The sequence below is a fragment of the Henckelia pumila genome, chromosome 2, assembly GCF_033568475.1.
Source record: "Henckelia pumila isolate YLH828 chromosome 2, ASM3356847v2, whole genome shotgun sequence".
Lineage (NCBI taxonomy): Eukaryota > Viridiplantae > Streptophyta > Magnoliopsida > Lamiales > Gesneriaceae > Henckelia > Henckelia pumila.
This window is the reverse complement of record NC_133121.1, coordinates 189,990,711-189,996,738: the sequence shown is the minus strand read 5'-3', so window position 1 is coordinate 189,996,738 and position 6,028 is coordinate 189,990,711.

The following is a 6,028-nucleotide window of genomic DNA, read 5'->3' as shown; positions in this document are numbered from 1 at the left end:
CGGCACGTGGAAGACATGCGAGTTTGGAGCTTCTGAACCAGGGATCGGAGCTTGCAAACCCTTGCCTATAAATACATGACGAGATCCTCATAATTAGTATATGTTTAGATGTGTTTGAGTGTGTATCAGTGTGTATTATTATGGTTTTAGACTTATAATCGAGGGTCGGGTGATAGCGAGGTGCTACGGTGCTTGTATTGAAGCTGTGATTGGGTCAGGGCCTTCGACATCAATGGGCTGATGGCAGATGCAGGTATAGTCCGAGATCCCTATTAGTTTTAGGGAATATCTATTAGCTTAGATAATTCTTATAGACCAATATTAGTAATATTGTATTATCATGACTTGTAGACTTGTATTGTAGATACTTTTACATCTAGGCCAGTGATTGAGGTACGTAAGTACTAACTGAGATACCTAGTGAGTATGCATGCTTATGTGTTGCATAATATGTGACATGATACATATTTTACTGCTTTGATATTTATGTTGCATGTGCATATTCATGTTGAGCCGAGTCTCTTTCGAGATAGCCTTTGCAGTAGGTTCGCTCAGCCATATATTCCTTGTTATATTGTCTAACACCGAGAGACGCCGTTTGATGGGGACTAACGTAATGGTTGTTCGGACGAGTGTGTGGACTTACACAGTAAATTTGACCCCAGATGATACTACATACTCATTGGTGCCTAGACTGAGCAGATGTTATAAACACCAGTACCCAGTCATTTGCATGGATCATATTAGGTTTATATACTCGTGTTTTACGTTCTAAGAGTAGTCGCTCATGTTCATTTGTTGTATTTGTTGGAAACCCCATTTGACGTGACAGATATACAGGTAGACCAGGAGTGAGACTAGTGATTAGTCGGTGATCAGGGCTTAGTAGCAGGAGTCACCGGTGGTTTCTAGATTAAGCTTGTAATTGGTATTTTTTTCTATTCACTTTGGATTGTATTATTTTTCATAGTAACTCTGATTAAAAGCGGAATTCCACTACTGTGTTGGATCCCTTGTAAGGTAGACAAAATCCGCATTTCAAAAGCCTTCGGGTAGGGTCACTATACCATTAAATGAGGCAACTAATTTGAACAAAGCCAAACGCCTCAATTCACAAAACATCATTGCTCTGAGACCTAAGGGTCAACTGATGAATGTTTCTCCAGTAGAGCTTCTGGAAGTCGCGAAGGAGATTTGGGAAGAATAAGAAAAGGCCAAGCAATCTACCAAACATGCCAAGAAGAGTTCTAAGGATAAGGCAAGTCCAGTTTCCAAGACCAAGCCTAAGAAAAAAACTGGTCACTTATGAGAGTGAGGAGGAAGTTGAAGATCCTCCCATAAAACCGTTGGTGAAGAAGGCTAGAACAACTAAAAGCAGACCAGTCACTTATCCAAAAAAATTGATTTCTAAGTCTTTGGAAAAGGTTATTGAGAAACAGACAGAAGACGTGAAGTCAACTGATCAAAAGGAAACTGAGTTAGTTGAAATTCAAATTGAGGAGCCTACAGCAACTGCAGCCAAATTTTCTAAGGGTAAAAGTTCAGATAAAGGAAGACTAATTGGCACCATTGCTCCAGTTCAAACAGTTAACAGGCTAACAATTCTTCCTGGAGCTCGACCAAGTAGAGTGATGGTCATTAGAGATCCAATACAAGCTACTTTGTTTGGAGGACTCCAACTGGAGTAGTAAGAAAGGCAAGGAAAAGTATAGAGAGGAAGAATATTTGAGAGGAAAATCATCAGTACAAACTCAAATTGACCTGCTCATGGATGATTTCAATGAATATGCATAGAGGAATACCGATATTTATTATGATCGGTATCAGTTCATAAATGTTACTTTTTCCAGGAAGCTGAAGAAGGATAAAATCTGAAAAATTTTGTCTCTTAGGAAAAGGTTGTTTTGAAGATAGTCAAGGTAGGTAAGATCACACTGGCATTGGAATGGAGACCTTACTTCTTTGACTTATGAGAATCAGGAAATTGACTGCAGTATGAGAAGAGTTGAAAAATAATTATGACCCAACTATTCCAACAACACATGATGATTGGGCAATGTTCACTCAATTGGAAACTGATTTGAGTACTCTTCAAACCCGTGTCAAGTTCTGGGAAATGGACCAAGAACTATACATAAAAGTTTAGCACAAAAGCTCAAAGTCTAAGGAGTTCACCCTGATCAAGAAAATACTATCACAGAAAATCACTCAAATATATTTATCAATTAAGCTCGAATAAATTGCAAGTGCACGAGTCAAGTAATAATATAGTGCACAAAGCACGAGTATCGATCCACAGAGATTGATTTATGACAAAATTACCTCAAGTATTATTATTTAGTTAATTGGGAAGAGAAGGAGAATAAATTAATAAACGAGAAAATATGATAAAACAAAAGCAAAATAAATAAATTAAGTTCATAAAATAAATAGACGATTGTTAGGATCTCGGTTCACCTACCCTTTAATCTTTTCTAACGATTGAATTTTAACTCTCAAGTCATGCTTTTGACGGAATTATCTAATCTATCAATATACTCTGTCGAGCTATATTAATCTAATTAACAAAATTCAATAACCAAGTGTCCTTGTGTTATTTAACAATTGAAATTGCATTAGCGAATGGTGGAATCCTCTAACTTTCGAGCTATTGAACTATGGCTATCAACATGTATCCAACCTCATATATCTATGCAGGTTGTAGATCCATGGATTATATTACTCTATCATGTTATAAAATCTCCTTTCAGTATTAATTATAACACATAAAATCAATTCGAAGTTGACCAATCTCCAAATAATCAATAAACACAATAATATAATCAAGAATGCATAAAAACTAAATTCAATCTTCAAAAAAAAATCAAAACATAGTATTGGGGATAGGATCCTCTAAATCCCAACAAAATACAAGAGAAAATAAGAAAACTAGTGTTTGTGGTTCTTGATTCTTCTTGAGTTCTTCATGCGGCGTCCCTATTCTCACGTTCCTCCTTCTCTCCTTGGCGGCTCGTTCTTCTCTCAATTCTGCCATCCAAAGTCCCTTGTTGTGTTCTTTTCTCTCTTTTTTATATGTCCTTGAAGCCCATCAAATAATGCCCGACAAATCTTGTAAGGCCCGAGATTATTTAATTTTAATCCGAGAATATTTAATTTGATAATTTTTAGAGTTTAGATTTAAATTCCAATATTCTTAAATTATTTAGGATTGAAATTGAATTAAAAATATTGACCGAGGACTGATTTGCAAATATTGAAGATTTCATGGTCCAAATTGCAAATATGGGATTTTGAGTGGGACACTTGTCATATATAGATATAAGAGTATATTATGTATTTGGATCAGATTTTAGCAGCAAGAAACTGAAACCCCTTCATATTTCAGATTTCAACTTCAAATTTCATTTTTAATCTTAGATATCTCAAGATCTGGCTATCCGATTTCAAATTCGGGCATAGTTCTGCGATCCTCTCTTCAAGAGCTACAAAGTGATGTAAGTATTCTTTTGTTTCGACTGGTTTTGATATTTTATATGTTTGAGAATTCAGAATTGATCATGAATATGTGTTCTTGAAGTTATATGCATTGTATATTCGAAGACGGAGCGAAGAACGGATATCGTGTGAATTAGCTATAATTTTCAGAAGTTATTTTTGAAATTCCTACCATCTGATATGCTGGTTTATTGATGATATTGAGCTTCTATGAGTTGTATTAGATTGTGAGATTTGATAGAAATTAGTTACGGTTGCCGGTTTGTTACCGTTATGCCGTCGGATTGGGATTAGTTGCATTGTCGAGATATTGATTGAGTTGTGATATAGTTGAGTTGCTTGTTGATATTTGTAGCACGTTGATACTTAATTTCTAGATTTGGTTGAAGATTGAAGAACTCGAGAACTTTTACTTCGAACCGATAGAAGTTTGATCAAGGTTAATTTGTAGCATATCTACATTGAAGATTGGATTGAGTCTTGAGCAGAATTGTGATAGAGTTTTGTTGTGTTGCTTTTCCAGAGTTGGAGAATCTTAAAGACAATACTAAAGGTAAAAATCAACATCACCAAAATGGTACAAAACACTCAAGATAGACTAGTTCTTGAGTTGTCCAAAACCACATACTTATTTGTATTCTTGCTTATTCTTGCTTGACTACTTGATCTTTGTTGATTGCTTGCTATACTAGCATGTATTGATATGTTGGTTCTTATTCTAATGATTCTAGATTAAGTTGCATTCATATTGAGCCAACAATCTTTTGGGATTTTGAATGGCAGATTCGCCTAAAGAATACGGACATTTGGACGTATATTGAGGAGCCTAGGAGATAGAATTACTTCTATCGCTGAAGATCAATATAGTGGGCCAAAGTCCGGGAATAAGAATTCAATGCCACCTCGAATGGGAGAGTAGGTGGGAGAGTTGTTGCATTCTTCTTCCCCGGGATCCCAAGAACTGAAATTGAATAGATAACCAAGTTTTTAAATCATGCATTGCTTTAAGCTTGTTATAGAAGATCTTCTATTACTTTAAGACTTGTTGATATGTTATATGTTGAATTACCTTTAAGTATGTGCATGATTATGTTGTTTTATACTGGAAATTATATTCTCACCGGAGTTATCCGGCTATTGCTTTGTTTGTATGTGTTTATTGCAATATGTGGGGATGGAGATGGACAGAGACGTCATGAGTAGCTTGTGATTGAGAGAATAAAGATGGAAACTTTGGGTTAAGAAGTAGAATTTTTTGTCAAACCTTTGAACTTGAGATTATATTTTTATCACATGTGTATCTTGTCATGTATATAGTTGTTGTTGAGAACATACTAGCTCGACTTGATTGTGTAAGTACCAACTTTTGTAAGAATAATGTAGCTATACTTGTGTAGATTGAGTTTTGTTGTTGTTAACCCTATTTGTATATATTTTGAGTTGTTTATAGGGGAAATACATCAGAAAACTCTCATATGACAGCAAGAGCAGATTTTTAGACGTTCGGGCAGAGTTTCTCTCCCTCGAGCGCAGCTTTGTGCGCTCGAGCGAGGCCCCTTAAGCTTCGGGGCAGAACTGCGCTCGCTCGAGCGCAAGATCATGCGCTCGAGCGAGGCATGTTCGAGTTTAGAAAAAAAAATTTTGAATTGATTTCTTGTAGGTCCGGTTTGTAATTAATATTGATTGCCCTAAAAGAATTGAGATTAGCACCCAAGGTCCCCACAAACCAAGACTTCCAAACTTTCAAAATCCAATTTTTTCCTTCTTCACGCATCTAGCGCCTAGGCGCTAGTTTTATTTTTCTTTGGTGCATGGGTAGCGCCTAGGCGTCTATTTCTAGCGCCCTGGGATCCACCTATGCGGAAAATGTTCTGTCCGGAGTTTTGATTTATGCCTTCCCAAGCTCCGATTTCCGTATTTTTCCTACAAGAAGTCTTAAATATATTAACAGAGACCATAAATCTCAAAAACTCGAATTTCGGACAAAAACACGGAATACTCAAAATTAGATGCCTATAATGTACCAAATATTGTACTAATTTTGCATGAAAATTACAACTCTATCACACCCCTGCAACTATAGAGTCAACTGCTTAGGAGAAAGTTGAAGACAAATATGAGTCTTTCGAGCTAGATTTGGACATAACGGATGAAGTCCAACAAGAACTCAGGCAACCTGAGCCTCTGATTAGTCAAACTCCTGAAGCTCAGTTGACCACAAGACCAGCTAAGGAGGTGTCCTTGATAAATGTGGATAACATCTTGCAGCAAGTAACTTCAGAGATCAACACTGAGGTTCAAGTGCATGTTGAGGCTGACCACCTTGAAGATGTGACATGTGACGTCCGGGGCTGAGGAGGCAGGGAGTGATCGCCGGTGTCAAGAGGTTGCACGGACAATGAGCGGCTCCTGGTAGGCTTCTAGGCGGAGGGAGACATGAATGAACCGATCCCGTGTCGGAATGAGAGGGGATTCTGAGACTGTGTAGGTATGGGACTACATAGTCGAGGAGGGCTTAAAAGATTTCATATGT